The 10880-nt window shown below is 50.1% G+C and overlaps 3 non-coding genes across 3 annotated transcripts in view; all 3 read left to right on the top strand.

The window, feature by feature from the left end:
• Positions 1-45, top strand: part of TRNAC-GCA — a 101-nt gene extending 56 nt beyond the window's left edge. Inside the window, exon 2 of the tRNA in view lies at positions 10-45. This is a non-coding gene — a tRNA (tRNA-Cys). The remainder of the gene's footprint in view (positions 1-9) is intronic.
• Positions 46-3591: 3546 nt separating this feature from the next.
• On the top strand, positions 3592-3663 carry TRNAC-GCA. The gene has a single exon. It is a non-coding gene; the product is annotated as a tRNA-Cys (tRNA).
• A 5151-nt stretch (positions 3664-8814) lies between these two features.
• On the top strand, positions 8815-8886 carry TRNAC-GCA. Its single transcript has one exon. It is a non-coding gene; the product is annotated as a tRNA-Cys (tRNA).
• The last annotated feature ends 1994 nt before the right edge of the window (positions 8887-10880 follow it).

Genomic DNA, 10880 nt, shown 5'->3' with positions numbered 1-10880 from the left:
TGACTGCAGATCAAGAGGTCCCCGGTTCAAATCCGGGTGCCCCCTGCTGGGCCTTTGCTTTATTGCCAAACACGGAGGAATGGCTTCCCAGATACCACAATCTATTTAATGTCATCGGGTGCCCTCCCTGCCACTTTTCCCCAGACCCTGTCCCGTGCCTCTTCTCCCCTGGCATTTTGAAGTGTGGTTGACCCATTGGCTGCAATTCTTCACCTCGCGGTGTCTGTGGCTTTTGCTTGTGACTTTTCCGTTTCTCCCCCACAGGTGAGTGCGCCCTGCACCCCCTTGCTCTGGGCTCGGCCATAGGTATCAGTCTGGACCAACCAGGAGACAGAACCCACACAGTAACTTAAGTGGGAAGTTTAATATAAAGAATTATTGTGTTATGAAAAGAGTAACTACAAAGGTGCAAAGAAAACTCTAAAGTTATCCGCGGGGAGAGGAACCCAAAGAAGGACAAATTCGGAAGGGGGACCCCTCCCCAAAGCTGGGATTAGACCCCGGGGGAAGGTGTGGTTGCAGCCCACTCGCCAGGTTGCCGCAACCTGACCTATTCACAGTCTCCGGGCAGGCAGCAAGCAAACCTCTTGGGCACAGGAGAGGCACCTGGGGGTGTGAGGTCTGGAGCGTGCAGCATCTGCACCTGGAAGGCTCGGGGGACCAAACCTCTGCGCGGCAGCGACAAGCTGGGCTGGCTGGCTCACGCAGGTGCGTAGGCGGAGTTGGGAGGGCCCAGGGAGTGGTCTCCGGCCCCGCTGGGGTGCGAGGTCGCCATGGGACTTCCTTCTCTGGGGGCCTGGCTGGGTCCTCACACACCCACACCTCTGACCAACCATGCAGCAGAGGCCAAGGAGAAGGGGAAAAAACCAAAACGAAACAAACCACCACCACCACCACCACCACCACCACGCAGCAGAAATTAGGGAGACAATTTCCTTTTCTCCAGCAACGTCCCTCCAGCGCCCTCTACTGACAGCTGTTCATATTACAGGAGAAACGCTTACAGAAACCGGTCGGTTATTGCCCGGCAGGTATGGGGGCATGAATTTGGACCCGAGAGTCAAAAAATTGATAGCTGGCACATCGTGTGACTTGTTTTGGCCAACAGGATGTTAGTAGGTTATGCAGGAAGGGGCTTGAGATCAACTTGAAAGGTTGGGTTTGTCCTCTGGCGCTTCTGCTCTTACCATGAGATGTGTTTATCCTGTGAGCTGCTGCCCCTTCAGCCTGGACCCCAGCGTGGACACACAAGGCCCAATCTTCAGCCTAACTCATCAAAAGGAGCCAAGGCCGGCTGGACCCGCAGCTTGAAGCGGCCTTACCCAGACAAGCCCAGCCCCGATCAATTGATTCACATTCAATATTCTGACCCCCCGGGCATGAGAATAAATGCTTATTGTTGTGGGTCACCGGTTTGGGGTGGCTTGTTTTGCGACACTATTGTGGATTCGACTGGCAAATACTAAAAGTGACATACAGAAGGGGGCTCCTGCTATCACAAAAGCCTGAAGTACATGGCATGCCTTCACAATGAAGCAATAGGTGGCAAGAGAGCTGTTAACAATCAGCTGGGAAAATAGGAAACTATTATTGGCAGGGACATCAGAGGCTCATGATAACCTGGAAGGCAGAAAATATGCTTGAACTTGTAGTGTTAGGGGTAGGATATTTCAAGGAAAAACATTGACTGCATGAGCTATTTTGTTACAGGCTGTTTTTGATAAGGTACTACAAAAAAAGATTTGAGTCCAGAAGAGAACTTATTGGTTTGCAGTCAGAATTTAGAGGCAATCTAGATAGCTCAGAATTGCAGAGCCAGAAAAATGAAACCATTCTCTCCAAAACAAAGGTGAGGCCATTCTTACATCACTTTAGGAAAAAGACTAACTCCAGAGCCTTCCCGTAAGACATAGCCTCAAACCAAGTCAAGCTTAATGCACTCATAGTCTGAATGCACTTTATTAAGAGCACTGAAGAATTAAACTGGTACCAAGGATATCCTCTCAGTTGGACAAAAGTATTCCGAGAAAGACTAAGGGTGTGCCCAAATACTTATAATTGAGCCGGAGGGAGAGCCTATGTCAAAAAGAATTGTGATCGTGTGGCTTTGGGCACATGGAGTCTAATAAAAAGAAAACCCACACGTTGCTTGAGAGAACTGTACTGTCAAAAGCATTACTAGCTTGGACGAAAAGACGCGAAGACTGGGAAGTTAAAAGGACCTGGGCTTCCAGCATTCTACAGGGGGAAGCAAGCTGAGAAGAAAGCTCAGCCACCAGAAAGGACATATTTTCCAATGATCTCTTTAAAAAATTGCAGAGGGGGTGCCTGGGTGGCTCAGTTGTTAAGCATCTGCCTTCGGCTCAGGTCATGATCCCAGGGTCCCGGAATCGAGCCCCGCATCGGGCTCCCTGCTCCGCGGGAAGCCTGCTTCTCCCTCTCCCACTCCCCCTGCTTGTGTTCCCTTTCTCGCTGTGTCTCTCTCTGTCAAATAAATAAAATCTTTAAAAAAAATAAATAAATAAATTGCAGAGAAGGCTGAAGGAAAAGGAAGACTTCTCAGAGTCATGCAAAAACAGTGGACGGGGAGCTCTCCCGAGGCAGCAGAACCAGAATCTAATCATACTGAGTTTTGGGGTGGTTTGTTATATGATATTATTGTGAAAAGCCTGACAAATACTGACATTGGGATCCAGAAGGGGGCTCTGGCTGGAACAAAAGGTAGAAGCTGAGTATATTATGCATGCAGGAGAGAGGTAAGTAATTATGACCAAGAGGGCAGACCACAGTGGATTAAAATATTGGCCCCAGTTCTGAGCTTATTCTGTGTGCACCCTTTGCCATGAGACTTTTCAGATGCTCCCATGTTCCCAAGGAACAGATTTCCCTGCCCTTGTTGTAGGGCTTGATCCTGAGACTCACTTTCACCGATGGGATGTTAGCACATGGATTACAAGCTGAGGCTTGAAACCTGCTTGCACAGTTGGGCAGGACGTTTTTGCATTTCCGCCATTGCCAGGAGAAAAGTTCCCCTGCTAGCTGCCACTCTTCTAGCTGCCACTCTTCCAACTTGGACCCGGGAATAAACGGCTTTGCAGCAAACCTGAGCCCAACTCACATCAAGGATCCGAGCACAGATGGACCCCCACCTTGAAGCAGGGCCACCAGGTCAAGCCCAGACTAGATCCACTGCTTGCCATGCATGAAAATAAATGTTTATTGTTGCATTCATCTGAATTTAGGGATGATTTGTTAGGAAGCATTATTGTGGACATAGCTAATCCAGGCATGATTCTTACACTTCCTCTCCCTTCCCCTCCCACCAGGTACTGAGTGAGGTGAGGAGAGGAGACTGCAGTTTATCCAAGGAGTTCAGGTTGTGGCTACAGAGTAGAAAGGGGCTATTAGACAAGGGAGGGTCTCTGGGGAATGGAAGGGCCAACTCCTGGCCAGAGTGTGATCTCCAGCCGGTTTGTGGTGGGCTTGCCAGTCTAGGTGGACCAAGAGAAAATAGAATGTCCAGTGCACTAGGGAATGCTTGGGTGTGGCAGTGCAGGTGAACTATGCTAAAGAGGAATATAATTCTAGCAAGGGGGTGTAGCTCAGGGGTAGAGCATTTGGCTGCAGATTAAGAGGTCCCTGGTTCAAATCCAGGTGCCCCCTGCAGGTGGCTTACGTTATTGCCAAGTGCAAATGAATGACCTCATTTAGGGTCCTGCTCATTGTAAAGTCACCTACATCAGCACCCTCCCTGAGTCTGTGTCAGTTTCCCCAAGTGAATTCTGGGGCGAGGCACATGTCACGGTGCTGTTGTTAATGATGTGTGTGTGGTAGAAGTTTCTTACTTCCCTCTTAAAGTTTACGTTATGATCAGCTGTTACCCAGCCTGTCTGCACCGGAATTACTTAGGGACCATAGTAAAAATACAGATCAGCCCTAGGAATTAGGATTTAGTAGAACTGAGGAGGTGCCTGGGAGCTTCTGTTTTGGGGAGGCCCCCCCCCCCCCCCGCTAACTTCGATGGTAACATCCAGTCATTCCGAGTGGCTGGAAAATTATTTTGGAACTTACAACGCTATGTCATTTTAAACATTTTGGTGATAAACATCAATGATTTTTCAAGTTAGTGCCTTCAGCCCAGGACCGAGGGAATTGTAAGAGGTGGGCTTTAAGCACAGAGAGTGGCCAGGGGTGCAGAGGTAAGAGAATGCGACCATGGTAGCGTGGTGACAGATCACGCTGGCACAGTCCTGCGAGGCGTGGTGACAGCCCATAACTAATAACTTGACTCCGCACTGAGGTTCAAAATTGAAACACACTTATTAGACAAGACCGAGTAAAGCATTTGATTGACAACCTGGAGGTCCCTGATTCCAATTCAGATGTGTTCTTTTTCCCTCCCAACCTTTGAGCCCTCTTTCCATCTTTTGAGGAGTCCCAATTATGTGAGCCCTGGTGGAAGAAATGGCTCTGCTTGCAGCTGCAGAATTAAAGGCTATTTCCCGTTTTCTCCCCCTAGCACTTCTGGCCAAACAGGTGTTCCTGACTCACACTACACTCAGACCGAGTGACACAAATTCCAGGTTTGGCAGAGCTCAAGCACCATCCAGCAGCTCCCTAACTGGTGCCCGAGAGCCTAGCAGGCTGAGTCCCCTTGGATCGACCCTGCCTCGCGAACCTACAAGCCCCAACCTTCCCTTCAGTGCTGCGGGCTCCCTGCCACCTGGACAATGATTGTCTCATCTTTTCCCGTAGACAGAACCAGTTTCTGTTTCTGTAACAACGTGCCTAGGCTGATACAGCATTTGGAGTCGGTTGCAGGCAAAAGACCTTAAAGAAAGTGGGGTGGATGTAGGATTTCTTTTCTGCCCTACTCGGGATAGAAGAAAGTGGAAATCCAGGGGATTCTTCAGGGCTGGAAATCTGAGAACCCAAGGGCTCTCAGTGGTAAATGAGCTGATAAATCGATCACATAGATTCAACTGACCAATGGATTGGTGGCAGCTTATCCACCTGGGAGGCATTTAATGGCTGTTTATGGTTGACGTCCATTCTGGTCAATGTCCGTGCTGTAGAGATGGCTAAATATTTTGAGTATCACCCCTTCTTGGAATAAAGTTCCCACTGGAGCACAAAACCTTCAGGGACCAGCTGTTGTTACAGAACAGGATGAAGGGCCAAGCCAAGGCTGATAGTCTAGGGAAGCTCAATGTCATACAATGGAAAGCTCAAGTCTATATTCTCTTCCGACAAGGACAGACACGGCAGACTTCCTGAGCTAAAAACTCAGCTCGTGCTGCTGAATGACTGAGATCCTGAAACACAACGACAAGATCATCAATGGCGAGCCCAGTTGGGTTCACAGTTGCACCCGCCTCTTGGAGGCATTGCCGCTTCACTGAAGCTTCCCGGGATGTCAGGGCACCTCCTCAAGATCCACAAGCAAGTTGCTACATCTTGCTTTCACCTTAGGCCTTATTGGGGCTTTTCCTGTTACCCAGGTAATGGTGCCGGGGAAGACAAAATACTCAGGCGCAAAGGATCTCCCTGAATGGTCAGGTAGAACAAGGGGGATGGTTACTCCTTGCCAAGTTCTACCTACGTGTATGTATGTTTTTATACTTTATAATCCTCAAAGCTTTTCTCTAATATTTAACTCACGTGCACCTGCGCGCATGCGCACGCACGCACAAACTTTGATATCTCCCATTTGAATGAATGTGATGGCCTAGCCTTTCTGCTTTTTATTTTTTTTTTTTTATTTTTTTTTTTTTTTAAGATTTTATTTATTTATTTGACAGAGAGAGACACAGCGAGAGAGGGAACACAAGCAGGGGGGAGCGGGAGAGGGAGAAGCAGGCTCCCCGCAGAGCAGGGAGCCTGATGCGGGACTCGATCCCAGGACCCTGGGATCATGACCTGAGCCGAAGGCAGTCGCTTAACCAACTGAGCCACCCAGGCGCCCGCCTTTCTGCTTTTTAGTCAGTAATGACCTGAGCTTTGTAGTAAGAGAAACAGCCCTGTTACTTAGTCAAGGGGGTATTTAGCAGACGCGTCAGCAAAAGGTAAAGAACAGGAAAACGCTGAGCTCCTAAAGTCCCTTTCTCTCCTATGTCCAGATGTGACAACTATTTCCATCGTCAAGCACAGCGGCCATTCCTACATACCTGCTGATGCACGTGTCTCAAAAAAACTGGTGTTGTGGGCATGTGGGAATTGCTTTTGGCTTCCCAACACCCATCTCCCGTCCTAGGAACATCCCAGTTTTGCTTGGATGCAGGCTGGTAGAACGGGAATCTAGGACCTTCTATACCTTGGGGGTAGGCGTGCCCTGATGCTAGCTGTCTCATGTAGATGCTGTCCTCGGGATTCCAGCCACGGACAAGAGACAAAGCGCCCAGAGTGGCTGGTTCTGGATCATGCACATGGAGGTCCCTGACCACGCTGGCCTCTTGCCATGAGTCTCTGAGGCCCACGTGGCCATGCCTTTCCCAAGCTTTATTTTCTGCCTACTAGCAATTCTGTGATGTGTTTCCAATCAGTTCTTTTCTTAAATTAAAAAAGGCAGTTTGCTGAAAAATACCACCTGATACAACTGCCTTCACCTTCTTCTTGCTTTCTAACAATTGGAATGCGGCTTGATGACATACTTGGACTGGCCCAGTGGATGAGGGACAGAAGCTTTGTAAGAAAAATCCATCTGGTTCTACAGAAATGCAAAAACTCTCCCAAATAATAAGACCATCGGAGCCACCAAAACAAGGTCAGAGATCCTGAATCTGGATGGCCCCGTGCCCTGAGACCACCAGCCTGGACACTGGGTCCTTGATGCAACATCATCAGGAAGAGAGCAGGTGGGATCGGGGCAGTTGGGACCTGTCTCCACTGACCCATTTTGAATCTTGCTGGAATCAGCCTCTTTTCAGATAAAAGCATCTCTTGTTTAAGGGACACAGACAATTGGAATTGTTGCTTTTTTTTTTTTTTAAGCAAAACTAACTTGTGTGGAGAAAAGCAAATAGGTCATTTCAGAGATAATACGTTTATAATGTGCATATCACTTCTTACAAAGATGAAACTATTCTTCTATGATGTTTTTAACATGAAAAAGAATTGATTACTTTTTCATGCCAATAAAAAAAAGCTTTTAAGACACCTTTCCTAGTGGCTAGAGAGGATTCTTCTGTATGACTGCTATGACTGCAATTGATTTAGCCAACCTGCCTTTGTTGGTCACCTAGGCAGTTTCTGACTTCCACCATACGGACAAATCTGCAAAGGGTCTTGTTAAAGATGCATCTGTTTCTTACCTAGCCTCTACATGCCATGCCCATTTGGATGACTGTCCTTTCTATGCATCCTTGGGGGTCTCTGTGGTCTTTTAGTATCATAGGGGTAACTTCCAGGGGAAACATCCACAGAGGAAGGGATCCCTGGTCACAGCCCAGGAGGTAGTAGAGGCCTGAGTCTGGTGCTCAAATAGCCAGTCCTTGTATCTGGTCCCAAGTCATCCAGCTGTGCTGAGCTGGTGGTGGGGGGCCAGCATGGTGCCATGACCTCTCTGGTGAGGCATCTTCCCTTAAAGCCAAGGAGTAAGGGATGAGAAGAGCAAGGGGAGCAGAGGAAGCAATGTAAGGCAGCCCAGAGAACCCCATTGTGCCGAGGATGAGCATCAGAGTGGGACCAGGGGGAGTGGGGCTGGTGAAGTAAAACCTGAGTGGGAGGGAAGATTCCAGCTCTAAATGATGATTTGTGCCTCCCCACGGAGACTGAGGAGGTGGCAGTGCTGTGGGCAGGGAAGAATTCCAGAAGTCTCTGGAGAAGGACAGAGTAAGTTCAGAGTCAGACAGGGATCTGTCTGGATGAGGTTAGTCAGTCCGTTCCCCTTAGTTCACCAGAGATGAGGAGTTACAGTGCACGATGGCCCACAGGTGACATGGGGCCCATCAGCAACACCCAAACCGATAAGGGGGCATAGTTCGGGGGCAGAGCATCTGACCACATATCAGGTAGTCCCTGGTTCAAGTCTATGTGTCACCTGTTGGCCCTTCCTTTTGTCCTGACCACATGTTTGCAATCACCCTGTCCTGTGTCTGGGCTCCAATGACCATAAATCTCTCATTCCCACTTCACTGCCTTTCCATGCATTACACCCTCTCTTCAGGTTATGTCTTCCGTCCCACACATGGAAGCATGCAACAAACAGAATAAGGGGACAAAAGAAGATAGATGAAGGGGTAGTTCATCTCCTGCCCAGTTTAGCACAAAGAGGCCTTTAATCATAAATGTGGATTCTAGGGGTAACTTGGTCATTAAACCAAGTGTGTTTTGTTTGGGCATGATTTTAATTGCTGTCATTTTTTCCCCAGATCTATACCATGTAGGGCAAAAAGTAAATCGATAGCTCCAAAATCATCAAGAGCTTGTTAGAAGCTCCCGTCGTCCCTTGTCCCCTTCCCAGAGAGTCTGGTTTAGGGGCCCCAAGAACCTTGACTTTTCCCAGCCCTCCCCAACCCTAACTTCAGAGGGTCTGTTGAGCAGCCAGTTCTGAGCCCTGCTCCTTCTAAATGAGTCCAGAGGATGTTCAAGCTGCAAACCTCAATGTTTTCAAGGCCGGGGCCTACGGCTAGGGGCTCAGGGGAGGAAGAACGCTAGTTCTAAGTAGAGGTAAGAGGCAAGGGTGGGCGTAGCAGGTGGGGCATGTTTACAGGGCTGTAGGACAGCAGAGCACTACCAAGAACACATCACAAGGTGGAGACGGTCAGGGTGTGGCTCCGCAGGATTAGAGTGCTTATTAGACATGCATATACAAGTGGGGGTATAGCTCAGGGGTAGAGCATTTGACTGCAGATCAAGAGGTCCCTGGTTCAAATCCAGGTGCCCCCTATTATGCCAGCTTTTACCCCCTATAACAGCTGTTGTGCCCCCGACATTGAAACCTCTATGAGGAAAGAAGAGATGGCCCAGGACCCCTCGGTTTCACCTCCTGTGTTTCTCAGACTCAAGTGGGCTCCGCCACCCAACCCCACGGTGCTGTGCTCGCCAGGCCCTCTCTGGTGGCTGCAGGTAGGGCTTTGTGTTATTCTTTGACTGCCCAGTACCTGAACCCCAAACCAAAATAGTGAGTCTTGGTGGAAAGCCCAGCTCTGCAACCTGCTGTACCAAACAGATGTGCCAAATACTGTCACCCCCTATCCCCCTGACTGCTGGCGGGGGGCCCAGCTCAGACTTTCCAGAGTGAGCTTCATTCCAGGACCTAGGGCTCGGCACAGCTGTTGGTTCATCCAGCGCCCCCTGGGGGCCACAGTGCCTCCTGCCCCGCATGCTACTCCGCGGTGGCTCTGGCTGGGATTCGGGCCACTGGGGTCCCTTGGAGCCTGACTCTCCCACCGTCCCTCCAGGGCCATGGGCTCCTGACAACCTGCCAGGGACTGTCTGGTCTGTTTCCATCAGACAGAGGCACATTCTGGGTTTGCACCTGTGTGTGTGACTAGTATGGGAACTGGTACCCAGAGTAATTTGCAAGCAAGAGATCCTCAGAGAAAAGCAGATATGTGGGGATCGGGGGTTAACTGCCAGATCTCATTGTACTGAAGGCAGGAAAAGTCCCGGTTGGTCCCTCCTGGCTAGGAAGCTAGCAGACCAGGGTTAACAGATGCATTGTTGCCTGCAGTCAGCTGAAATCAAGTGCCCACAAAGAGCAAGAGCCCCGGTGGCTGACTCTAACTCCCCAGGAATGACTAGATCATACTACATCCAGTTCTCAGAAGGACACACGGGGCTTCCGACGACCGTGCCGAGAAAATCTGCCCAAGGCACCACGTGGCAGAGCCGAACACCAGAGGCAAACTTTGATCCAGCCGTTGCTAAATTCCCTGAAATGCTTGGTCTCTTGGGTGAATGTTGGGGCATTTATCAGGGAAGAACAGTCCTCCCAAAATCATAAAGGGGATTTATGAGAGGATATGGAGAAATCAATCCCAACTCCAAATGCCACCAATCGCCATGGATTTCCTCTTATATCTGGACTGATGGAACGGCTCACAGAGGGTCCAGCACCCCTGCCCCTGCCCACTGAATGCAGAAGCTGTCCATTCACTGTGGAAACTGAAAACACCCAGGGGGGCTTGCTTTCCTGTCCATCAGAATCTTTGCACTTTGGAATCCAAATAGCCTGTGGCTCCAGGAGGGGACAGTGTGGGGTCCCCTCCCAGGGAGAGGCACGTGTGGTCTGACTGTCCTAGGCAGTGGTTCAGCCAGCAAAGTCAGAGTCTCCAGGCCAGTTCAGAAGGTTTTTAGGCTTTGGTACACCGAACAGGCAGCCTTAAAGCCCATCCCTGCCCCCTCCAGATGTGCAAAGCCCCAGACATGAGGCCTTTCAAGGCAGATGGGGCTGCTTAGCAGGACGGTGACGTTAGCCTTCCTGACCAGATATCTGCCCCAGGCTCAGCCCCGGGATTCGGCCTTGGGATGAAGAAGGGGAAAAAGAAGAACCATCCAGCCAGTAGTCGAACAGGTGAAGCTGAGGGAGAGGGGAGCAGGGGTTAGAACAAATGAGCCCAGGAGAGGTGGAGTGAAGAGGGAAGGCGGGGGAGGCAAGAAAGTGTACCAGCGAGAGACAGAAGGAGGGGAGGGACTGGGCAGGGCAGAGGGGGCTTCAGGGCACTCAAATGAGGGTCAGTGGGAAAGGGGAGGGAGCTTATGGCCAGGAGAGGGTGAGTCAGCTGGGACATGGGGCCGGCAGAAATAAACAGAAACTACTGGGTCCTGGGGGAGGAGGGTCCCTCCCTGGGGGAGGCCACAACCATGAAATGATGTCAATTAGGAAACAATGTGAAGTAAGCTCTGGGTCCGGGGAAAAGATCTGACTGCGGGTCGGG

This window comes from Neomonachus schauinslandi, chromosome 12, assembly GCF_002201575.2.
Source record: "Neomonachus schauinslandi chromosome 12, ASM220157v2, whole genome shotgun sequence".
In the NCBI taxonomy this organism is placed as follows: Eukaryota; Metazoa; Chordata; class Mammalia; order Carnivora; family Phocidae; genus Neomonachus; species Neomonachus schauinslandi.
The sequence above is the reverse complement of the archived record's forward strand: the minus strand, read 5'-3'. Positions and strand labels throughout refer to the sequence as shown.